Source organism: Pinus tabuliformis, chromosome 2_1 (assembly GCF_031772625.1).
Source record: "Pinus tabuliformis cultivar Carrire ecotype Pingquan chromosome 2_1, CPIR1, whole genome shotgun sequence".
Lineage (NCBI taxonomy): Eukaryota > Viridiplantae > Streptophyta > Pinopsida > Pinales > Pinaceae > Pinus > Pinus tabuliformis.
The window spans coordinates 605,618,138-605,645,426 of record NC_142299.1 but is presented as its reverse complement, the minus strand read 5'-3'; the positions used below and the strand labels follow the sequence as shown (position 1 = coordinate 605,645,426).

Sequence of the window (27,289 nt, the reverse complement as noted above, 5' to 3'; positions counted from 1 at the left end):
ACAATAAATTCTATGGATTTTTCCCTACCTTAGTCCAAATGTTATGGGGAAAGTTGATATCATAAAATTAGATATCTAGCTCTCATCAAGAGCTAGAACTGTTGAAATTTGAGATGTCAGCAAAAAAATTGAGTAGGAATTCCAATGCCATTTGTTTTCCATCCTTTCCTACAAAATCAAATAAATAAGACATAACCAATGTTCAAAGAAACATTTGGGCAATACAGGAGGAAAACTCTACAATTAACGAGACAAAAAATATTGTTGAATGCCATGTTACTATAGACCCATATCTGTGAGACAATTTCTCTGTAGAGACTGCAAATATTTTTCTAAAGTCACCATTGAAAAGCATGTCAAAATAGAAATTAATATCCCATTATATGAGGGTGTTGGTTATTTTGAGAAGAGATAAAGAGATACTCCTGTCTGAAAAAACATAAGAGATTTACAGGTTTAAGAGGCAATGATTGAGAGACAGAGGTAATGGAAAAGAGACAGTTTCACTCAAAAGAAAGCTTGGTTATACAACTAAAAATTGGATGAATGGAATGAACAATTGGTTGTGTCAAGAATATTTTCAGGTTAGGAGTATGTGATTACTTTTGAGTTGGAGGATGAATTGCAAGATGATAATATAAGTATGTTGGAGCTCATTGTAGGGGAAGAAAAGGAATCCATAGAGTTATTTGATAGTATAGGATTAGAGCACTCATCAAGAGAAGGTTAATTATTGGTCTAGATAGAAGAGTTATAAAATTAGAAGGAAGATATCAAAGCAACAAACGAGAATGAAGTAGACATACTGAGAATTTGTTTGTAGGAGACTATCAAGGACCGAAATATGTCCTTAAATTTTTCCATTAAATAATTTGAAGAGCTAAGGGAACACAAGGATATGCTTGAAGATATTATTTGGGATAAAGACATGACTTTGAGTTTAGCTCTAAAGGAAAGAGAAGATCAAAAGAAAAAAATATTTTGAGGGAGAAACTACTAGAACAGAAGGCAAATGAATATGAAAAGCAACGATATTTGTTGTGACAATACCTAAACAAATGCCAAGAGCCAAAGGAACAAAATATTTTTCCTAAAACTATAACACACAAAAAAGAAAGAGATTTGAATTTATTGACAAAGCAATAGGAGGAGCTGAAGAAGAAAGTTGTTTTGCTGAAGGGAGTTGTCCAATAATGTAAAAATTGTACAAGTGCAGCCTCAAATTATTTGGAAGAAGCGAGGAAGGAGAAAATGATGCTTGAGGAAACTATTATAGATAGTGAAATAATCCTAGATCAAGTTATGAACGAGAAAGAAAAGAGAATGGAACTTGAGAGAGTCATTGCAGAGAAATATATTTCCTCGACCTTCGCTCAAAAAGAAATTGAAAATCAGACAATTGAAAAATTTTTACTCAAAGAATGTCTTGAAAAAAAGGAACATGTCGATTGAGTTGACATTGGTGCATATAAAGGAAAAAGATAAAAAAGATAGTCCTTTGAGCGAAAGGTGAAAAATCTTGAGGATTACATCATAAACTTAGAAATTAATCAAAAGCAGACGGAAATGCAATTAGCAAGGTATATTAGGAATTTCATGGATGCATATTTGAAGTTTGAAGAAACGACATTGTAAAAACTCCATCACAACTTCCTAAGGTAATGAAATTTGTCTGTCAACATTTCTCAAATTATCAGGTTTCTTATCGTCGCTTGAAACATGAAAACATTCATGGAAACTAAACTTTGAGTTATTTCTTTACCAAAGTACATATTTATCATCTATATGTAAGGCATGTTCTCTTGCATTAAAAGAAAAGTATATTTATAATATTACACTAGCAAATAAGATTATAGTTTTTGTTTTTAGATCAAGATTCTTGAAGTAAACTGTTCAAGTTTATCAATATTTTATGACCCAAAAATATTTACACAAGTTGGATTTTCTGCATATGGCTAGTATTATGGGTTGCAAAAGTGGTCATTGGTGTTTACTCTGGTCTTTGTAGATTGCATGAATTTGTTTTTAAGAAAATTAGTGGACACTACATCTAATTGTTATATGTCATGGTTATGTAAGATTAGAGTGTGATTATTCTTCCCTTCATTGTCTTGAAGATACATGTTAGATTATTTTCTTCTCAAGAGTTAAATTAGTTAAGTTTATGTGCATTAGCATTGGTAAATGTTCTTTCTCAAGATGAAAGAAGTTGAGCAGCAACTGGTCATTCTTTGTGGGCTAGTGAATTCATTTACAGTAAGAGAGCCACACTACATGAGAATGTCAATTTTTACTTTAATAATTTAATATTACCATTAATCACCAAGGTCATGAACTCCTCAAAGCACTATCCCCTATATTTGTTTTTTTTTAAAGGGTTGTTGGATAAAAAAATGGTGGGGGGCAGAGGGAGTGAGCACCCAGGTGTCCCCTTTTCCTAGGGGCTACTCAGACAACCCCCTTTCTTGGAAACATACTCTACACATTGGGGAAATTTTCCCCTTGTTTCACAAAATGGAGTGTGTGGGAAGACATTTCTCAAGAAAACCCCCTTGTAATTTGAGTAGCTAGTGGATTGGTTTCCAGTGTTCGAAATGTGTGGAATAGAGATTACCACTTCCTATTAGTACCAATGGTTAGCAATGAACTAGGGCATAATTGGATGGATTCGGTGGAGTAAAGTCAATTTTGAATATGTTGAGCATTGAAATCAAGGTGTAATCTTCATGTTCAGCTGAAGCATAGGAAGAAATGGAGCCACATCCCAGTGGAACACTAAATATAAGTTAAGATAGTGTAAATTTTAAGTACATGTGCATAGAAAACCCATAAATTACTAAGCCATATCAACAAATATATGTAATTTTTGTACTCAAATTAAGGTTCCCAGAAACCAAAGAAACAATGAAAGACGGACAAAAGGCACACAAAATTTGAGAAAATTTACCAAGTTGCTACATTTGTTAATACATTTCAAAGTGAAGAAAAAAAAGTAACTAATTGAGGCAGTAATTATCATTACATTCAAAAGATGATACAAATAATAGAACTCATATTATATCTTCCTCATCTTTCTAGAGATTGCAATATCGTTTTTCACACGTTTTCCTATAGCGTGACTCCCTTACTGCAAATGAATTCACCAGCCCACTAAGCATGACCAGTTATTTCTCAACTTCTTTCAACCTTAGAAAGATCATTTACCAACGCTAATGCAAATAATCTTAACGAATTTAACTCCCAAGAAGAGAACAATATGAAATTTATGTTGAAGACAATAAAGGGTATAATATTCATACGCTAATCTTACATAACCATCACACAGAATAATTAGTTGTAGTGTCCACTAATTTGCATAAAAACATATTCATTAAATCTAAAAAGACCCATTTGTCATTTGTGTATCATTCTTATTTTCTTAAAATATAATGTGATATTTTAAAAAAAACTATATATCTATATTTTTTATATATTTCATTTTTCCCATTTACCCATTTTGAAGGGGTCATGTTTACAGGGATTCATGTTTTGAAAACTTGTACACATTTTTGTGTTTCATGCAACTTAGTTGGAACCACTCTCAAAACGTTGGAATAATTGATTGTTACAAATTTAAGTAAAAGATGACACTCTCCTTTGAATTTATAGGATGAAATTCTACTTTATATTATCTTTCCTATCATTTTTCTTTAAGAATTTATTATTAGCAATAATTACCAGTGTAACAAACTCCTCAGAAGTCAATGCTCTATTTTTTTTTTCTTTTAAAGGAGCCTTGTCACGGTAGGGTGATATTCTCCTATGGATCCCACACCCATCATCGGCACTTGAGTGGGCTCATAAAGTTCCAAAAAATCACCCTAAACATCACTAGAAATTATCAAAATGCCTTGGAGATGTGGTAGGTTGTTCTATATCACACTTCAGAATCTAGAAATGTTGTATAGTATGGATGACAATGTTTCTAGGGTGTTTCCTACCATTTTGGTCTTTCCATACATTTTGGGTACTGTAATGCTACCTGGGTAGGTATTTCCTGTAATATAGATTCATATGTAACTTCTACCAGAAGTATGGCCACTTTATCAAAGACTGATGGGACAAAAACCAATGAATTAACCCATCCCATGAATTGAAGAAGGAAGTGGCTTCAAAACAGTGTCAAACTCAAAATAAATGAATAAGTACTCCAAAGTTGCATGAGGATGAGAACATTAGACCCAAAAAATCTCAAAACAAGTACAAGGTTGTGAATAATAATGAACAGATAAACCAGAGTGATCTCTTTTAAGGCATGGTGGGCAAAAATCCTTATACTGATCCAATTATATTGGAAACATATGATAATGAAGAAGGAAAATCCTCACTAGTCATTCAAATCCTTCATAGAATGAAGAAGTTCATCCCACATACAGGTGTTCTCTGAAAACATAATTGTGTCCAACTCTCCCTCAAAAGGATGGAACGTCCCTTGTTTGACTTCATCTGGCCCTGTAGAATTTGTTTTGGAATGGTCTCCTTTGTGGCCAAATGAAGATGAAGGCAACAAAAAACAAGCTAGAAATTGGGGAATGATGAAAGGGAGTTGGAAGCAACAAAAGTGAAGCTGTCAGAAAAAAAAAAAAATAATAAAACAAGCTTTTGATATTGAAAATATAGGGAATAAATCCAATAAAATAGGATAGGCATCTCATGGAACTATAAGTAGCTAGCTAGCCTAGTAAAAAGGAGAAGTCTAAAATCATTTATAAAATAGGAGAAGCCAGTGATTGTTCTTCTGCATGAAATCAAGTCACTGAAGTCTTAGTAGGAAAAATATAGAAACAATACGGAAAGAAACCAAATGGGTCATATAGGAAGCTAAAGGGTCATTGGAAAGTATTGTTATCCTTTTGGATCCTAGTATCATTGCGATAGAAAATCATTAAATCTATGATTACAACCTCGGTTGATCCAGGTGGATATTGGTGGTCAACCGCCTATTCCACTTGGAACCCCAACACTGTCTCTTTTAGTTTTTTGATTTCCTTAATTGTAGTAGAGTTTACTATTTTTGGCATTTTTTTGGGTCCTCAACTTCCAGAGCCATTTTGAGGCCTTAAACAAAGTTTTTAGGGAAAACTAAGAGACTGAAAACGTCCCAGAATTGCATGATGATTTATTATTAGTTTGGTCGTTGAGATCTTCAAAATGAGGTATTATGATAGACAAACAGAGGTCGTATGCCAAAGTTACAACCCTAGGAAGTTGATGTACCAATTTACCCAAACAAGGCCCATAGTTTTGGTGCTTCATCTCCTAGTGTTAGGTTTTTGGATGTTTCGGATTTTCCATTGTTTCTTAATAATAAATAGGCCTTTGAGCCTCATTGTAACACAATTCAGAGGCATGTAGTCGCCACATCACTTCTCATAGATAAGCTACCATCACTTGAGCTATCTTATTTCCATTCTGTTTGTAAGAATAGTTCATTATTTTTCTATTAATAAAATGAAGTGTTTTACTACTGCATCTCTATAGTTATGATTATATATGTAAGTTGTTGCGTTTTGGTTTAAGTTCAGATCATCGGTTGGAACAACTCCAATTGATAACCATTTTCAAATAACTGATGCTTAGATGGAAAAAAATTCTAGGGAAAAAAGAATTTCCATCTCTCTGAAAGAATCTATATCAAGTTCTTTCCCAATTAACAGAGTTATTACTAAAGAATATAATTTGGTCTTGAGCAAAAAGGAAAAGAAAGGAAGGAACATCAACAGGTTCCCTTGTGGGAAGATGGTGAAAGGTATAATGCATGTTTGGGGTTTGAAGATGTAAACCCTAACATGGTGTAGAATTTTTGGATTTCTAAAATTTCCATCTGACAAGAGGCTACATATATGCACCACAGATATTTCAACCCTAGTGTTGAATCTTATTTCTTTGGAACACCTACAAGGAACTTCAGATTTTCCACAACATTTCACTTCCAAGCAATCTTAATGTGTAGACACCATAAATACATCACAATTATATGTATTCAACACCCCTAAGGGTTATATTTAATTGACACCACATAACTGTAATCTATAGTGACATGCAACTATAATAAAACAACCATACACCAGTTCTAAAATTAGAAAATGGCTTGCTGAATTAGCAAAATAATTAGCCTAGGCTACCCATTAAACAGCCTAAAAACCAATCCATAAACAAGAGAACTCAGATTTCAAATTAGTTGTATAACATTAGTTTGTGAAAGTGATCAATTCACTTCTCATTTACAATAAAGAAGATTACATTACAACACCTCTGTGCATCACAAACTAGTATACATATTTCCTTTCATCTTATCCCAAGCAACAACTCTTAAGGTTTAGGAATCATACCCAATCACAAAAAACACTAACCATCAATATGTTAGCCAATAAATGTGTCCCACCAATCTCTATAAGCTAACCCTCGTAGCTCGAAAATAAACCAGCATTACATTAACTGATTTACTCCAGCATAAGAAGACAACATATTGTGACTTTGATTGTTATTTGGGGACAAAAAACTGCACTAAACCTTGAAGAAAAATGAACAAGATCTGTTGTTCAAATTCTTTAGGTGGTACTCTACAATTTCGAAACAAGACCAAACATGGCCTATTCTATTCTGATTCAATAGAACTGAATTCCTCTACACTATCATAGAAGCCATTCTCTCGGGGAAACGCCTACAATAACTCAAACAAATTGGGTTTTAATTGAATGATTAAGGTGAGATAAAATGTGTTTATTTCTTAAATAAATAAAAACAAACAATGATTGGCAATGGGTATCCACAATGTTCAAATTCCCTAGAAACGTGTTTCACCTTTTGGGTTTTGTCTATAACCACTCCCTTCTTCTTGGACGAAGGGATCTTCTTAGAATGTTGTAAACTAGTAATATTCTCAAATTTACATAGGGAACTTGAAAAATATGATAAAATATATACACAAATAAAAAGGGAAAATGACAAACCAAACAATGACACAATTCAATCAATTAATACTAGTGAACAAAATTCAAGAAAAAACATGTACATAGGGTTCGTAGCTAGAACTACTAAGGGTGAACTAGTTGTTGGTATTGAAGCCAAAAAAAATATCATAATCATATGAAATGCATGTGCATGTGCATGTTGTATAGGTATTTTTTGGGAAAATATGTGGATGGTGATTTAAGCACACGATAGATAGAAGAATATAAATGTGAAAGAAAAAACAAAAGTTACTCGCCACTCTTCCCAGCCATCACATTGAATCATGAAATGGTATGGATTATAAGGTTGTTCGAATTTATAGAATCTAAAAGAGAAACATGAAATAAAAAAAATTTGCCTTGAGGTGTTTTGAAATTAAAAAAAGAAGAATGAAGGAGAATAATTTTGGATTTCAATGAATGTCCTTGCTAGCCTATTCAGGGCATCTCCTTCATAGGCTTAACATGACCAGGATTGATGGTTTTCCTCCATAGTTAAAATATAAGAAGGCTTGATGTTTTTTAGCTATAGTCAAGAACCAAACTCTAGTAACCTTGACACCGTCCTCGCTGCTCAATTTGAACAGCTCATGCTTCAGGAAACCAGGATCCATCTATCCCAGAACTTGGCATTACAAATGGTATTGTAACTTCACTGCCTCATGCCTCCAACATGTTTAACTTCTTTAGTACGAAACCCTCATAGGTTTTTTGAACCCATTTTTTCAACAAGACAGAGTAAAACTTTGCGCTCTCATACTCCATGATATTTCGCATGTTGTTTTCGCCTACCCAACTTATTTTCTTCTTCCTCTAGGGCAATATATTGAATAAATAGTAGCTTATAATACGTATAGTATTATATAACACATAAAAACCCTTTTCCCCCTTATTATATGCCCAATATATTATTTTATGTCTTCTTCGTCTCTTATGCCCCAATATGAACACACGTGATATGGTATTGCTTTCCTAGTGGAACCCCTATGGGAGTTGTCCAGACTGAAAGGGCCTGACTATATGAACCTAGGGAAAGCACAATAGTGAGGGAAACCAACTCTCATAAAATCCAAGGTCATGAGATGAAACCCTTTATAGGGACCTATTTTTTCAATCTACCCTGAAGAGTGAAGAGTTGAAGAATGTCGGATTGAGTTTTGAGTCATGCACCATCTGCATCACTAATGAAGGCTCTCTCTCCTAGTAGTTTCAGGGGGACAACTCTCGGCTAGTCCTACTCACCTCATGATCAATGGCCAATCTTTTCAGCTACATGTACATGGATCCTCCTTCCTTGGAACCTATGGATGGATCAATGAGGCCCCTCTTCATGGTTATAACCACTCATAGTAAATGTTGCCTACCTAGAAACATGGACTCAAAGGGCCAACTTATCTCGTCATCCTCTAGAACTAGTATGTTTGAAGGGCATGCAAAATGGGTGATTGAGGAAGCTAGAGACTTCTCTGGTAGATTAGTCATCTTCTAGGATAATTATGCAATCTCTTTAGAGAGAAACACCATCTCCGATCAATGGATCACAACACATTGTAGACTGATCCAGTCAGGTCTTATTTTCTGAACCATGAACATCTATGCTCCATATAATTATCTGGAAGAAAAAAATTGTTCGGCTTCAATGTAAGACTCACTATCCACAACACCTCCAATAACATAATTTTGGATGAGATTTTAATTTAAATTTGAGTAATAAGGAGGATCAATAGTGAGAGGCCGTCTCTGCGGGGTGGCTCGTCTAGCTGTTCCACCATCCCTGCTCTCTTCGCTCTCCCCCCATCGCCTCTGCCAGCTGCCTTCAATATCTTCCTCTTGCCCCTTCTGCATACCTCCCCCGCTCCATCCTCCCTCTTCTCCTTCGTTCTCTTCTCTTAGTCACCCCTCTGCCCCATCTGCCCCTTTTCCCGCTGTCTCCTGGTCCTTCCTGGCTTGCGCGCCTATTCCCCGCCCAATCTACCCTCCACCCTTGTCGCTCAGGAAGCGGGAATTTCCTTCTCCCCTAACAGCGACTCCAATCTCCGTCTTCAAGACAGCAAATTCATCATCTCTCTATTCTCTCCCGCCTTCTGGATTCTTTTCCCTTAATTTCTTCCTTTCTATGGCGCGCAGTGAGGATTGTTTACATTGTGCCAACCTTCAAGCTGAGCTTGAAGAAATAAGGACTCAGCAGTCACTGATAGAGGAAAAACAGGGTCTGCTTGCTGCAAGATTAGAAGAGCACGACAGGCGCCTTGATGAGCACAGTAGGCATGGAAAATTTTAGGGGCTAATGTTCGCCCAGTGGGCTAATTTTCCTTCATTTTTCCAAAAAAAGATTCGCCAATTACCAATTTTTATAAAAGACGATTCGCCCAAATTTTAGATTATAAAATTATTTTACCTCAAAAATCGCCAACATTATATAGAGACTATATATAAAATCATTATAGATTTGAATAATTTTACAAATATATCAATACACATTTTATAGTTTGCATATTAGGGATTAGTGAGATTCGCCAATGTTTTTAAACTTCAAGAAAATTTTCCATCCTTAAAATTTTCCTTGACAGTAGGAGACTCTATGAACAGGACCGCATCAACACCGAGAAATACAAAGCAGAAATCCAGCTTTTCAATCATAGGGTGTCTTCTCTCCAAGAGCAATTTGAGCAGCTCTCAAACCGCTGTGGCCATGTCGAGGAATCGCTCTCCACTCTGAAATTCTGGCTGGAAAAGAACACCATCGCCACCAGCTCCTCCAGTGCACATCATGGAGCCAAAGATGAGAAGCCAGAAGAATCAACAGCTAGACACATTCAACACATAATGATTGACTGAATGAAATTCAAATGTATTTTTTTGTTATCTTCCTTTATCAGAATCTATACTAGCGCTATCTCTAGTAGTAGTAGGAAAAAAAGTAATCTAAGGATCAAGGGGGCAGCCTCATTTTGTAAACCCCTTGCCTCCTCTCAGTCTGCGAAATCTATGTACAAGAGGATTCTACATCCTCGTTTTTTTTTCAGAATATAATATATAGCAACCGACCATTTCAAAAAAAAAAAAAAAAATTAGTGAGAGGCCCATATTGAGAGATAATCAAAGACATTATGAGAGACTGAGGTTTCCTAACATCAAGCCCAAATTTGGAAAATGCACTTCAACAGAAAGGATGATTAATCTAGTATGCATAGCTAAAAGGTTTGGCAGGTTTCTTGTCCAAGACTCAGTCACAAATTGGATCTATCCATTCTGGATTTGTCAGGTAGATCATCGCCGAGATTTGATGTACTTGTGGATGATGGACATGACCAGCTCAACTGAACACACTATTAGGATGGTTATTAATACTCTAAGCATGATATAATAAATGATAGCATGTCTACTTTGACTACAATAATCCTGATCCAGGTATGCATGATCAAATTGGCTACTTTGATGTTGAATTTTAGTATGACTATGAAGCTTATGAATGATATAAAAATAGAGGATATGACCATGTTGGCCGAAAGCAGCCTAATGCCTTACAACAGTTAAAGGATCAAAGTAAGAAGTATTTTTTCTTGGCTATAGTGAAGATTGTATCTTTTGGAGCAATTGCTACTTTAAACCTATATGGCTAATATAACATCAACCACTCAGTCTCACAATCATAATCACTTGGTCACAAAATTCATCTAATCAGTCCTACAACTAAAATTGACCAGTACAAAACAATGTAAATCATTTACAACCTGAAGGAGTATGTTATGAAGTTCATTTACAACTTAAATGACTTTCACTACTACTATTCATTGTTAAGGATTCTAATAAACTACCAGATGTAGGATGTGGCATACGCTTTCATGGTGATGTTGTTCGAAATGGGTTTGATGTGAATATCATGGTTAGTGGTGTTCTTATTAACATGTATGAAAATTGTGGGCATATATAGGTTGCACATCAAGTGTTTGACAAAATGCCATAATTATATGTAGTTTCATGGACTACATTGATTTCAGGCTATGTGCAAAATGGTCATGGTGAAAAGGTCATGGAGATCTTTTCTAAAATGTAGAAGGGTGGGTTTAGGTTGGACAAGTTTACTTTTGGTAGTGTTCTTAGTGTGTGTGTTAGCCTCGAAGCTTTGGACCTGGGAAAACAGGTACATGCCTGGCTTATTGTAACTGGAATTGAGTCGAATGTAGTTGTGGGGAGTGGGCTTGTTGATATGTATGCTAAACGTAGGAGAATTAATGGTGCACAATAGGTGTTTGATAGAATGGTGGAACACAATGTTGTGTCTTGGACTACCATTTTGACAGGGTATTATCAGAATGGGTATAGTGGGGAGGCCTTGAAGCTTTTTTACCAAATGCAAAAGGCTGGGATAAAGCAAGACCAATGCACTTTGGGTAGTGTTTTAGCTGTCTGTGCTAAAATTACATCTCTGCAACAAGGTAAGATATTCAGAGTGCTCCAAATGTGTAGATCTTCATGGAAGTAGGTCATAGAACTAACCTCAACCAAGAATAAGGCCACAGTCTGATTCCATCACTCCTCTACATTCACCCATATGATAAAAACCAAAATAATGTTGCCCAACTCTTGTTGTTAAGACTCAATTGATCATGAAGTTTCTTTTGAGTGTAGATAAAAATTTATACATGTGAATCAAACTATAAATGACACTTTTGTTCTAGGAAACAAGGATCTTCTAGCAGTGAAAACTTCTAAAATCCCAAGAATTTTAGTGAGAGACATTATTGTAGTAGTAGCTACTCAACTTGAGATATAAATACTAGCTATATGTGTACAAATGCTAACTTGAAACTATGAAATGATGAGTATTTAAGAACACTTGATGAAAATGCTAAAGGAATTAGAATCGAGGATTCTATGAAGAAATAAGAATGCCTAGGAAAGTCCCCAAAAGGCTATCTGTAGACATAATAGGAACAAAATAATTGAAGCACACTTAGATATTTTTAATAGAAAAGGTATTAATCAAAACCCATGCAAAGAAGCAATAGAATATTATTGCAAAACACCTATAAATACAATGAAAAAGAAGACATGGACACAAAAATTTCAAGTGTTGGCTATGAGGACTACGAAACTATCCAATAAAACTATTGTTATAAATGCAATATTTTTTCTCTAAGAACCAATACACTGCTAGGGTGTAAAGTACCCTAAATCCTAAGCATTTTTCTACACATATTATTGCAACACAATTCTGTCTATCCTTAATTCATTTGGACTATCCATATCTGGAGGGATGCTAATGATGAAAAAGCAATCAAAGAATAGTGCAATTTTTAATAGTGAAACTGTAAACCTAAATTTACAAAAAACTAAACTCTCATTGCAAAGCACCCATTAATAGAATAGCCTTAGCAAACATGGACAATCCATAAGGCTAAAGAAAAATAGTGTTGAAATGATTAATTTGACGTTTATTGAACACACAAATTGTTCTAATAGAGATATTTTAAAGTTGTCAGAGGACTACTAACAACAAAAGTTTCAATCACCCTAAGGATTTTGGCAATGCATACTATTGTAGCAGCAAAAGACTTATTTTAACACTTACTCAACACAAATATTGCCCCAAAAGCAATATTTTGGAATGCATCAAAGAGTTTCTAGCAGCAAAAGTTTCTAAAACCCTAAGGACTTTGGCCAAAGATGTTATTGCAGAAAAAATCTAATTGCTATAAGCTATCAAGTAACTTCTTCCTGTTATTATATTTAACTTTTATTTTCTCATTATTAAATGAAAGTAAAATAACAATAGAGGTAAATGTCAAATATAACTAATGGTAAATACTGACACTAGATTTAATTTTAACAATAAAAGTCAATGAACAAAGTTATTGATCAAATGAGAACTATTACCTCAAAACAAGAACTCTACCCAAAGAAACCCCCCCAAAAAACATGAAAAAATAGGCTGAAAATGAGAAGTTCTGATGTTGGAATAACTTTTCTTTTTCGAGGTACATTTTCAACGTTTTTTAAAAATGGCAGTAAAAACCAATTTTTTTTGTGCAAAAGATACCCTGAAAACGAAAAGTGTTGATGTTGGAATAACGCTTTTTTTTCACAGCAAATTTTTAACATTTTTTAGTAATGACGTTAAAAATAAAATATCATGACTTTGAAAAACTTTAAATTTCCATTAATTTTCAAGCATGGAATTAAAGATAAAATATCACGTACTTAAAAAGCCTTCAAATTCGAACGATTTTTAGGCATGACAATAAATTTAAAATATAATGTCTTAGAAAAGCCTTAAAATTCCAACAATTTTTAGGCATGCTGCTAAAGAAAAAATACTTATAACTGCTTTCAACCATAGCATTAAAGGTAAAATATCATGACTTAGAAAAACATTAAAATCTTGACATTTTTTCAACCATGGAATTAAAACCAAAGATTATGACTACAAAGAAATCTTAAGTTTTCAAAATATTTTAAGCTTGACATTATGGAAAAAATTTATGACTAAGAAAACTTTAAAAATGAACACTTCAATGAAAGAGTTATTATACCAAGAGTAATTTATTTTTTAAATGTTAAATGTATAACGATTTTAAAGTTTTAGCCTAAGACAACTTGATACATTGCCACAAAAATTTAAAAATCAATCATCAAATTGACACGCAATGTAGGTCAACTCAACCCAATGTAATGAAAACTTAAATACCAACCATGAAATTGACACATTGTGGGGGCATACTTGATTCATTATAATGAAAATTTTAAAATCAACTATAAAATTACACATAATGGGATCGGGTTGCTAGACGAACATCGACACAGGCCTTGCAGAAAAAAAATAATAAATTTATATATAAATAAACAAAAATTTAAAATACAAAAGAAGACAAAAATTCAAGTATTGAAAAAAAATAAAAACAATAAAAAAAACAAAAAATAATACAAAAGAAAACAAAAATTCAAATATTGAAAAAATAAAAACAATAAAAAAACACAAAACTTTAAAAACTAACAAGTAATAAAACATAAAAAAAATTAAAAAACATGACAAAAAAAACCAAAATTACCTTCTAGAATTAAAAAATCTTAACAAAAAAGGGGAAAATATTTTAAAAATACACATAATTTAAGAAGAAAAAATTCAAAAACAATTTTTTTTCAAGTTAAAAAAAATGAAATAAAATAAAAACCAAATATTTAAAAAAAATTAAGAAAAATAAAAATTAAAAACAAAAGAAAGAAAATAGGCCCAACGGTGGCAGTCAAGCCAGGTGGGCTACGGGGATGGGTAGGGAGGGAGTTTTGCTTTGGGGTGGCAAGGTCTGATTCCCAGAATTGACCCGTGCCACCCCTAGGCCAGTTGTCGAGGTAAAGAAAACTTCGTTTTTTAATTTGATTTTTTATAATTTTTTTTATTTTTTAAACTTTATAATTTTTTTTTGTTAATTTATAATTTTTTTCATTAAATTATATGTTTTTTTGAAATATTTTCCCTTTTTCAATTTATTTTTTGATATATATATATATATATATATATATATATATATATATATATATATATATTTTTTTTTTTTTTTTTTTTTTTTCTTTTGTTTTTACAAGGTAATTTCAGTTTTTTTTATATTTTGATGGTTTCTTTTCCTTTTTATATATTTTTTTATATTTGATTTTTTTGCCATGTTTTTTATTTATGTTTTATTACCAACATGAAAATCACCAACATTTAAAAAAATATATCCACTTAATACATTATAAAATTTAAAGTGTAAAAAATAAGCCCTCTAAACAAAATGGGTTGAGGTTGCATTAGCACTTTTCAAAATCAAGATGAAAATCACTAACAAAGAAAATGTTCACACTTGATACATAAAAAAATTAAAATGTCAAAAATAAGCTCCCTAAAAAAATGTGTTGATGTTGCATCAACACTTTTCAAAATTAGCATGAAAATCACTAACATTTAAAAAAAAGTTCATACTTGATACATAAGAAAATTTAATGGGCTAAAAATATGCTCCAGAAAAAAAGGTGTATTCTGAATCACCAATTTTCCAAATCGGGTGATTTTTTGGTACCTAAAAAAACGGGTACTAGGTAGTTTTCTCGTTTGATCGGTAACTATGTTAAGGTGGGAACTACATTTGAAAATGTTTTCTAGTGCCTTTTGCAAAACTATTAGAGGCATTTTTTAGATTTTCAACATAATAATTATTAACATTTAAACATGTTTTCAAAACAAAACCCCGTACCCCTATCCCCCCCTAGCACTGGGATTTGTGGGACCCTAAGATTGAATCTTACAAGGGGAATACAGTGCCAACTAATTTGAAACCTGTATGATGCCCATTAGTGCCAACTAATTTAAAACATCAAATGGTAATAGTGGCTACAAACACTTACTAAATAAAAACAAACTTCAGATTGATGGGCTTGGTTGAATAAATTAAAATTAAACTACTGAGCCAAAATTCAGATGACCTGTCTTCTTAGTTGATTAGTATTATGATTTTTGGACTGAGGACTTAATTAAGGCCTCAATGTTTATGCTTTTCTACCAAAAATTTCCCTTATGTATATCTGAGAACTTATATCTCAATGAGTTTTTCCTACTTGTACCCTTACATGCAACAATACAAATGACCAAATTTTGCATTTTTTTTCATTGATTATCCATGAACTTTTTTTATTGGAATTTTAATATTTTATGTATATTTTGTGATTTTGGGAATTTGGTTGTTGGTTCTGACTACTTTACTTCAAAGAAAAGGATATACTGATATGCAAAGAATTAGATTTATGAAGATGAAGATGGAAAAATATGCACTATTATGGTTTGAATAATTTTAATGGACTACAGTTACAAGGAGTTTGTCCACTATTACAAATTAGAAGGAATTCCAGCAAGTCATGAGATGAAAAATTTTCATTTTGCGCTACAAGATAAACTTACAGATAGAGTGATGGTCAGGCAAGGTGTGTGCAACAATTACTTGTCAGTTTCATCAAAACTTTATAAAGAAGAATGTGTTAAAAGCTAATAATCATATTATGGCTCAAGTGAATAGGTATACTGCACAGGCAAAGCCAGACAATAAGTATCATATTTTTCTCAAGTACAATTGAATGTACATTGAAACACATAGGGAACTTGAGCCTTGTAATACATGGAAGTTGGGGATCACACGAAGGTGGTGTCCATCAAGGCCAAGAGCACCCAAGGAAAGAGGAACATCCCAATTGGTTAAGTAAGGCATCAGTGACATCAAAGATGATGCTAAGCTCCAAATATTGGCAACCCTAACAAATCAACTAGAAAACATAAGACATATCACAAAATAAAATGCCTAAGTATAATCATAATAAAAAGACTTTTCACAAAGAAGAGAATTTTTATATTATGTAATCAGAGAAATGACTGTCAGAGGTAGTGCATGTGAAAGTAAGAAAAGAGACAATCAAAGCACAATTAGACACCAATGAGATGGCACCTACTGTAAATAATATGTCAACTAATCAACAATTAGAACCTCATGAGAAAATAATTGAGATTACAATCTAAAGGGAAACAATTAGACTAGAAAATATTAGTACAAAACACCACGATTGGAAGAATATTTGACCATGGAAGTCAAAAGAACCATACCACATGCAATACTCATCAAAGTGCCAATAAAGTTGTCAAGTTTGGAGAAAAAGGCCAGTTCGGTATGGAACCAACCTTCTCCAGTTTTGTACCACCAATCAAATCGGTTTAGGCATCAAAAAAGTCAAACCGACCAGTTCCACCAGTTCAGGTCTAGTTCTTATAACACTATTAGAGAGTAAGACAAATATTATGCCACAATAAAAAGATCAACACAAACAAACCATAACTTCAACTGTGGAAAACAAAGCAGTGTTTAGTCAGTATAAACTATTGGCGGGGTCTGTATGCTCATCAATCACTGCCAAGTCATCAATAGAAAACCTGATATGTTATCGAAGTAGTAACCTGGAATTAGAGGATACTGATGGACTAATAGAGGAGATCTCCTAAGATATAAGGCTGAAAAACCCCCAAAAGAAGGGAAAACTCTGGAGATTGACTACAAAAAATATTAGATGAGATATGATTGAGTTCATTTGTTCAAGGATCTAGTAGGACTATATAAGAGAGGGAGTTAAAGTTGTTCATTAAATTTCAATATTCTATCCATAGGCCAAGTACAATGTTTGTTATGATTTCTACATTGATCTGAACATAAATATATGATTAAGTTTAGTGCAATGTTTTGTTTTTTTGGCATCTCCAACTCATGGGAAGGTTTACATCCATCTCTCCATTTATTTAAAATATCTGGTTCAAATTTCTCAAATATCCAATCATCATCACTCTCTAACTTCTTTCACCTCATTTTATAGAATGAAAACAACTAATACGATGGAAAATATTCAATTAAGAAAAGACCTTAAACAACATTTTCCAGAAACAAATTATATTTTATGGGATATGATTCTTAAATAATTTGAGAAACAATTAAAACTAAAATTTGTACATCCACTCAAATCTCAGTCTTCATTTTACATATGCTTCTGCAATGAACACTTTCCTCGATAAATCAAGAAAGATCCTAAGGAATAAGATGACTAAAATTGTATTTTTTTCTCTATCAACCACATTATCTTCATGGTTGAAAACTTATCTTGGAATTCCATCTACCAATACAACATTTTAATATCATACTCAATCGTAATCAAGAGAGCTTAGTAAAGAAATTTCAAACGACCAATATGAAGAAACCAAGAAAATTCAAACAAGGAAAAATCTATGCTAGAATGAGTAAATGCCATAAATTCCAATGCCAAAGGAAATGACCTCATATTAAAGGAATTCAAGGGAAGCTTCCATAATCCTTTTTGAATTTCCCTCCATGTAACCATGCATAAGAAACACCAAGAAACTTCACTGCCATCAAGTGGTAACTAGGGTAAACCATTGGTGTAGACTATAGTATGTCAAACCCAGTAGGCACATCAAGTATTAACATATCATAGATATCCAGCCATGGCACTTGACCCCAAGATCTTTTATTTGTAATTCACAACACTTCTTATTAGAAATTCATAACACTTAACCGCCCAAGCTAACCTCAAAAAATATATATAAACAATGAAATGGGTTGTCGTGTAGTAATAATGGAATAACTATTCAAATAAACTAATCAAAGCGTTCAGATCATTTCCCTACATAAGTAAGAGATTAAAGTATAAATTATTGATAAAATTTTCTTTGAGAAAAAACTACAGCTAATTTGAACCATGCAACATTCAAAAATATACATTATTACTGTTAGTTATAACAAAAGTAGAAACAATAACAAATAGAATCAATAGTAGCACATTATAAGTCGAAAGAAGTACATGTATGAACAAAATCATGTTAACATCTTGACTGATGATATCACTGATACATATCACTAACTTCGGAAAAACTATGCTTGAATATTTCCAAATGATGACAAATATTCGACACTATAAGAAAAACATGCGTCATAAGCCCTATCTATCATGAGCCCTTTGTCACTTTCCTGCAAAATGATAAAACATTGTACTTAGCCTATAGGGTTCTCATAAAATTTTAGTATTTTGTAATAGGAGATTGAGTTCATTGCCATATGAGGAGAGGGAGTTAATTTTTTTGCCATACATGATATTTGATTCAATAGGAGGATCTTCAGGCAATTTGTTGAATATTTTTAGCATTTTCAAGAATCCCTGAAGACTCTATGTTTCCTCACGTTGTATTTTTCTCTCGAGTTCGGGAAGCCAGACTCGCTAAACCAATAATGGGTATTCGAGTTCAAACTATAAATGGGAATTCGATTTCAACCTATAAATATAGGCGAATCAAATTGTAAATGCAGGCAAACCCCTAAAATACGGGGTGTATTCAACCACAACCTTGATCTCGAGGAATGGTAGAGGGAAAAATAGCCCTTAACTAGTGCCATTCTTGTAAATGAGGGGTGATTCGAAGCAAATATCACCTGAAATGAGGCAAATCAGGCCTTGGAAAGAGATTTGTACGAGCGAAAAATTATTTATCGGCTTATTTTCCATATTATTAGTCACTAAAATATAATATTTATTTACTTTTTAAAATAATTTTTGGGCTAACTATAGAAAATGGGTGTAAAAAAATTTCCCCTCCACAATGTAAAACCCCTTTAATTTCACCCATGGGCTAAGATTTTCCCCTAAAATATTTTATGGGATAGACCCTCCCACTACAAGGAAAATATCTCTTAGCATAGGTTATAACAGAGGCTTTTAGTGTTATAAAATTGGCAAAAAATATCAATAAAACATTTGCTAGGACATTTGTTTGTGATAGTGGAAGTTTTAGCAGAGGTTTTAACACAACTTCATCACAACTGAAATAATATGGGTGGCCAAAGGATTTAGCGGATGTTTTTTTTCAGTGTGCTTCATGGAATAGTTAGCAATGGTACGTTACATACATAAAATGTTAGGGTCCAACCCTAACCCTTTTATTTATGTAATAGGCCCAGTGGGCCGAGTCAGAGTCATAGTTAGTTAGAGTGTCAATAAAGCCCACATTAATAATTGTAAGCGGTTGACCCACATTAGAGAAAATGAACCAGAGTTAGTTATAAACGACCCATAGTTAATAAATAAAGTGGTTAACACGTGTTATGCAACGAACCACTAGTAGTTAGGGTTTTGGATATCATTTAGTTATAAATAGTCTTAGTTAGTAATGGAAATATCATCGAGTCTTATTGTAATTGAGCTCTACTCTGTTGGAAGTTACCCCCTCGATCAGGTAAGTGAACATTGAATATGCTTCTTAAAATAATAAAATACCTTGTAGTTTTTCTTATTTCATGTGATAATTATGTGTTTTCGTCTATATTCTTCATATTTTTTGGTATTTTGGACTTCTTACAGGCCAAGATTATAACAAGTGGTACCAAAGAACTTTATAGGGTCAGTTGTACCTCCAATTTTTGCATAATTGTTTTTCGGCGAGGGACATGCTTCGGTGTCTTTAAACTACGAGATCTATCATTGAGAGCATAAACCTGCCGATTTGGGGAGACATGCACTTAGGAAATGCAAGTGTTGGTCACACTTGTTCGACTCCCTTATAACCCATGTGGGTACCCCTTCGAGTAGTAGCACATTAGAAAATAACTGCACACGAACTGCACTTCCAGATACCCTTGGGTATATCTGGAGGCCCCTAGGATCACCTAAAACCTAACCTTACATAAGTCGTCGGTCGTCTTGCTACTATAGTACACTAAGAAAAACACTCGAGGAGATTACTCACACAAACAATGGGGCAGTCAGGTAGTATAGATAAGGGTACAGTCGATCCTCCTTAGTCAACTCCGTAAAAAATTGGGTTGATTATTATTATTGGACCCCTGCATAAATTGCGATCTATAGCACCTTACACTCCTTTCTGACCATATTTCCCTTTGCTATTTGGAGATCACCCTCTACCTTATCTTCGAGATCAGATCCAACAGTTGGGGTTATGTCGTTATCATACATCTTAGATTCAGTAGTTGGGGTTTTCACAATGCAGATCAGACTCTTTGTGGAGTGAGGGTTTTGGCCGCCATAGTCCAGATCAGATTGTCACTGTACATTTGGCAATACCAAGACCTTAGGGTTTCAGTTACTACAGTCCAGTTTGGATTTTTGCAAGACATTGGGTAGTATTAAGATTTCTTGAATTCAGCCATTACATTATTGATCACCGGGGAGTAAAACTCCTTTCAGAGTATATAAAAAAAAAGATTAGAGTTTGAGACCTTCCTGGGACACTTGCAAGAGAATGAGCCCATAATATTGAGGACGAAGAACTAGTCTTAGTGGTACCATTCACTTGTAAGCCCCAAATTGTTTTTTCCACACAGCTTCATGTGACCCACACCATTACACTCTTGAGCTCGCCCTCTTTCCAAGCAGACTACTCTTAAGTAAGATCAAAAAATTTGACTGGGGTTGGTGTATGTTAGCTACCAGATCTAAAGTTATGGCTTCAGAAAAGGAAGTTGAGAGGGTCGACCACCTTAAGAAAAGATTCGAGGCATTTGAGGACAATATTAACAAGCAGTTCTCAGAACTAGCAGCGCTAATAACAAAGTCTCATAGGGAAGAGCCTAGTGTTGATGCACACATAGAACGTGATTCCAGCCATGACATTCACTTCCATGTAAATCACCACCCTTCCAACCACCTAACACCCAAGCTGGACATGTACAAATTTGATGGCTCTAACTTTGTAGTATGGGTAGCACAAATGGAATAGTATTTCTCCCTTAATGATATCTACAAATATGGAACTAAACTGCATGTGGGGGCCCTTTAATTTAGACTAAGAGAGATGGAAATGGTGGCAGTGGCATCAAAAATTTTATCTAGGGAGAGCAACTTGGAACATGTTCTCAAAATCCACATGTGATTGCTTTGACCAGGAATCTAATTTTTCAGGTCTTCTCACTAAACTTCAGAAAATAGGTATAGTAAATGACTATATTGTAGTCGTTGACTAATTTTCCATCAAAACTAACAGTCTAAGAGATGAATTTTACTTGCAATGTTTCATCAGTGGCCTAAAAGAAGATATCCAAGCCCATTTCCAGATGCACCACCCAGCTACTTGGTTGTACGCATGTTGCAAGGCCTTAGATCTGGTAATTACCTTAAATTCCCAGTCCAATCATCCAAATTTCATCACTAAGTCACGTCCCACATAGGCTCAGGGCCCCACCCAAGCACTTAAGGTCCAAAAGGTGTCACCGACAAAAATGGCCGAAATAAGGAAACAAGGACATAAATGAAAGGAACCAAAATTATTTCGAATTGATGCTACTGATAAAAACCCAGTAGATGAATCTCCATCCCTTGATGTGCCCAATGAAGAAGCAAGAGAAACCAAAGCATCCCATGATCCCACAACTATGTCTGATGAGTTGGTTATATCACTACATGCCTTGGCTAGCATTTCTTCACCTCAAACTCTCAAAATCTGAGGCTTTATTGAACATCAGCCGGTAGTGGTATTGATTGATAGTGGCAACACTCATTACTTTATCCATAAGGGAGTCACAGAAAGTGTACATTGATTGATCGGGTAGTATCTAATTTCTAATTTCTTATCGCTGATGTGGGGGGCATGAAATATGAAGGTCATTGTGAAAATATTAAGTTTCAGATGGGAGACTACCACCTAAAGACCCACATGTATGCCATTGAAATGGGTGGTTGCGACATTGTCCTAGGTGTTGAATGCTTCGCACATTGGGCCCTATCACAATGGATTTCCAAGAGTTAGATGATGGTGATGGTGATGATGATGGTGATGGTTAACATCCATTGAGACCAAACTTTGGTCTATCAAACGTAAATAAATGAATTATTATATGAGATTTAAGTAGAATGACCACATTCATACATTAAGGGGACTCCAGGCAGGTGCTCCTACTATCATCAGCTCGCATTGAATGGAGAATATTTTAAAAAGAGCTAGCATGGAGTAGTCGCCCAATTTAATGCCATCCAGGCCATTGAATCCACTACTCCTTATTTTCATCCAGAGATGAAACAGGTTTTAGATTTCCACCAAAGGGTGTTTGACAAACCTAAAGAGCTTCCACCCTTTTGGGGTGAAAATGATCATGTCATCCCTTTGTTCACCGGTGCCCAACCACCTAATTTCTGCCCATATCGATATCCTTTTTCCCCAAAGAATGAAATTTAAAAAATCATCAAGGAACTTCTTGAAGTCGGTGTTATCTATCCTAGCATCGGCCCTTATTCATCTCCAATGGTCATGGTTTTAAATAAATATGGAGAATGGCACATGTGTCTGGAATTTTGGGCCCTTAACAAGGTCACTATCAAGCACAAATTTCCTATTCGGGTTGTTGATGATCTTCTTGATGAACTAGATGGTGCTAAATTATTTACCAAGCTAGACCTTTGATTGAGCTATCACCAAATATGCATGAAGGAAATATACATTCCCAAGACTTCCTTCCGAACTCATGAAGGCCATTATGAATTCTTGGTCATGCCATTTGGTCTCTATAATGACCCATCTACTTTTAAAAGCCTCATGAACCACCTTCTAAAACCAAATCTCTGAAAATTTGTCCTGGTCTTCTTCGATGACATTCTCATCTACAACATAACCTAGGACAAACATCTTTATCATGTAGACCAGATATTGCAACTACTCCGAGATCACAAATTATTTGTCAAATATCCAAGTTTTCATTTGGCGTGGAAGAATTCGAGCATTTAAGACACATTAGACATATTGCTAGACCCCTCACTAATATTCTTGTTGATGGTTTTGAACCTGCCAACATGTAAGGGGATCTCCCTAGTAAGAAGTCCCAATTAGACCTGAGCCATTTGGTATAGGACTCCCAGCAATGGGTCGTATGGTGATGCCTTGACCGTGATTTCCCTCAGAGGCAAGTAAGATGTCTCTATTGGTAGCAAGGGTGTGACAGTTGCAACAAGCCAAGGAAGGTGCATGAGAGGTTCAAACACATGAGGGTTGAGATGAGTACGCCCCTTGGAAATCTGTGATAGCACGAAGTTAAGAATGGAACACACGAGCAAATATGCATCACAACATGGAAGGCAAGTTAGTTAGCAATCCAAAGTGATGCTTAAACCAACAGTAGGTTTTAGAAATATTCATAAATACATACACAGAATAGTCCATACATGCATGCGTAAGAAAACAAATATGTATATCATTTAGAGTAAAAGAAATAGCATAGCATACAATACAACATATGCATGAAACATGATGGCTCTATTATATTAAGAACTTGTGCAAGTTCCAATCATACAATACATCCATGTCTAACCACTAGTTCTGACAGTGGAATGTTATAGCCACAACCACCTGCTCCTGTAAAGAGATATACTAGCTCCGCGTAGTGGAGAAGCCAAGGCTCATTACAATACTATCTAAGCTCTCTCGAAGATAGTCTTATTGGAAGCTTGGTTGACCAAAAGCCTTTACAATGAGTTATGAGGTTCTATTTATAGCAAAGGGTGGGGTGACCCTTGACATTCCCCTTTGTGATAATTCATCTATCCTCATGACTCTTCATCTACTCCATGATTGTTACATCCAACCATCGACAGTTGAGCTTCCACTTGAGAAGACATTACATTACAATGCACATGTGCCCATGTGAGACAAAATGGCTTGAGCAAGCCATGCAAGACATCACTGGCACTTGGTTCGTTGTGGCGAGACCAACTCTTTAACATGCTTGTGATGGTGTGCATGAGCTCCATGGTGGCATCTTTCTGAAGCGAACTCTTGCCTCCATTGCTTCCGGGTGCATTGGTATGGCTCCTCCATCCAAATCATCTGTTAGCATGCATATGGTCTTCTTGGGTGTAGACAAATCAGAAACACATTGATTCATAGTTTCCATGTTGATCTTCTAGTGTGTGCTAGTGGTCATGCACATCAACTGTCAACTACATGTTTAGCTCCAGTTAGACTTGCTTCTTCTCTTTGCCTCGGTGATTGTGCCAAATGGGTTAGATTGCATGCGTGCTCACAATGGCATGCATGTTTCTGAATTCGCTTGCATGTGATCAACAACACCACTCACCACGTCTACTCTATGCCAGCTACCAGGATGAATCTATAACTGGTACAGGCACAGTTTCATCCATTTGTGCATGTTGCGCTCCCTTCTATACATGTTCCCACTGCAATGGATTCTCTCATCTATGCAGCTCCTGATCTTCCTTGAGATGTTGCTTCATCACATGCAACTCTTTCTCTGTTCCATTTTCGTCCTTCACGTGATCTTCATGTCGTGTCGTCTCCTCATAACCTGACTCTCCAAATTTGCTTTCATCACAAGTGGATCTTCTTGAGCTTAAAACTTTGTTCCACCTCTGTGTTGTCAACAACCTTCCTCTTACGTTCATTACATCTGTATGCTTCCTTCAGCTGCTTTTCATGGTGTTTCTTGGTGTGATGTTGTTGTCGTCATATCTTGATTTCCTTGTTTATGAACAACTTGATGTCTTCATGGTTAAGCAAGTTCATAGACACTTGATCAACTGCATCCCCAAGTGTGCTCTGAACGATGTCTTCAACTCTACTCTCTTGGAAACCATTTTACCTGTACTGATGAGAGGAAGATGAAAACCTTCAATACCTGGAGACATGGCAACACTCATGGCAAGAAATCTGTCAGTCGAAAACCAAAATGAACTTGAGAACTGACTTGCAACATACCTATGTGACTGATCATGAAGGTTATGCAATTTCGTTCAGGAGGTCAGGAGACTTACTACCAGACTTGTGAAAAAGGCAGTCTCGGTTTTCCAGGATGCATGACTAGCTACTGTAATTACACAATGAGCAATCCAGGCTAGCTGCTGATTATTGGAACTGCACAATGCTCAATCTTTGCTAGAAATGGTTGCAATCTCATTTACTGCATTGCACAATTTTCTGGGCCAACAGTCACTGTCCCTCAGAATTGTGCAATGCAAGACTGGAGGATAGTCACTGGGCAGAAATGCACATTTCTTGAGAGGAAGACAGAGCCTTCCCTCTCAGGATTGCGCAATGCTATTTTGATGAGGTAATGTTCGGGCCAAGGCTGCCCAGACCCGCCGACAGGCAACTGAAAGTGAATGTGAATGTGAATACATGGTGATATTGAGTGTAAGCATAAGTGAATGATCAAGCATGCAAATAATGAATGAAAGATTTAGAAAATGGAACAACATGCATGTGGGTGAGGTGAGTCACTGAATTGGCGAACGTTCGTGAAAAATAGTGTCATGCATGCGACAATAGTGAGATGTTAACGAGAACTTAAATAGTGCTAGTACAAGCTAGGATGTATCAAAACGATATCAAGAGCTCACTAAAATAAAGCAGACAACATTGATACAAATTTAAGCGCAAAAAGCACCAGAAATGTAGCGGGAGACATGAAAAGAGGGCTTACCAAAATAGTTGAGCTAAATGTGCCGATGAATCATAGATGCAATGTGGGATGTTAGAGCTACAAGATCGGTGTGAGGAATGAGTTGTACAACATCTGGTTGATGAGTTTTGATAAGATCAAGGTTGTGATGTGCATGCCACAAATCTAGGAAGAGCGACACTTGGTGGGAGGTTTCTGAAATGATCATTGCATGTGACCTCAAGCTGCTAAAAATAGATCCCTGAAACAATGAATTCCTTTGCATGTTGCCTTGGGAGGAGCAACTCATGCATGCAAAACAACTTCATTTAGTCTCGGAGGGAACCGGTCAACTCAACTACACATGCAACAGTCTGCTCAGCTGGGAGGAAAAAATGTGTATTTCTGGGAGCGAGATGGGCAGGTTGCCTAGAGGGATTGCATAATTTCTAGGAAGAGCAGTTGACTGATACCCAAAATTGCACAATTTTTGGGCTGAGCATCCTTGTTGGGAGGAATTGCACAATTTTCTCAGTGAACAATGACATGCAGATTTGCACAATTATGGAGCCGAGTAGGTTGCCAGACAGAATTGTGCAATTTTTGGAGGTAAGGTTGGTTTCCCTCCAGAAATGCACAATCTCTTGAAGGAGTTGCTCAGCATGTAGCTGGACCAAGTATGGTGAAACAGCCTGTGAGGGGGATGCAAAAATATTTGATGGACAGGCTGTCATTCTGCAAGAAAATCACTGAATCTTTTGTACTTGACAAGACAAGACATGCTGTTATGAAAGGTTGGTAGGGAGGCTCCAAAATGAAGCTAAGGAAAAATTTTGGAGGGTGGTTGTAGCCACTACAACACTTAGTGACACACTGGTAGAACTCCAACTCTTTGAATGGACCTTATTCGTGAAAAGAGAGTAAACGCCTCTAGAAGTATTGTTTAGTTCTCTGTTCGTCTTGGTTTCCACACTTGCTTGATTGTAAGATGTAGCATCTGCCAATCCCTTGGTCGGTCGACACACATTCCAAGCCAAGACAACACAGTTGTTTCAATTGGGGTTGAGGGGTATATTGGTGCACAAGAAGTATAGTCATCAGAGTTTTAGTTTCATCTCTGGTGTTGCTCTGCTACCAGCAAGCCTGGACAATAACCCAATGGAGTCACATAGGAACACAAGCATGGCTCTGCTACCAGCAAGCCTGGTTAGTACCCCGATGGAGTTATGTGCATCACCTCTCTACACAGGAAGCCTTTCTCTTCTTTCTCCTTATTCATTTTCATTTATTTAAATATTTTTATTTTTTTTCAAACTTTTTTCA

The 27,289-nt window shown here is 35.3% G+C and overlaps 1 pseudogene; it reads left to right on the top strand.

Annotated features, from left to right (window-relative positions):
* Positions 1–1,254: 1,254 nt before the first annotated feature.
* On the top strand, positions 1,255–2,307 carry LOC149201936 (uncharacterized; annotated as a pseudogene).
* Positions 2,308–27,289: the final 24,982 nt, after the last annotated feature.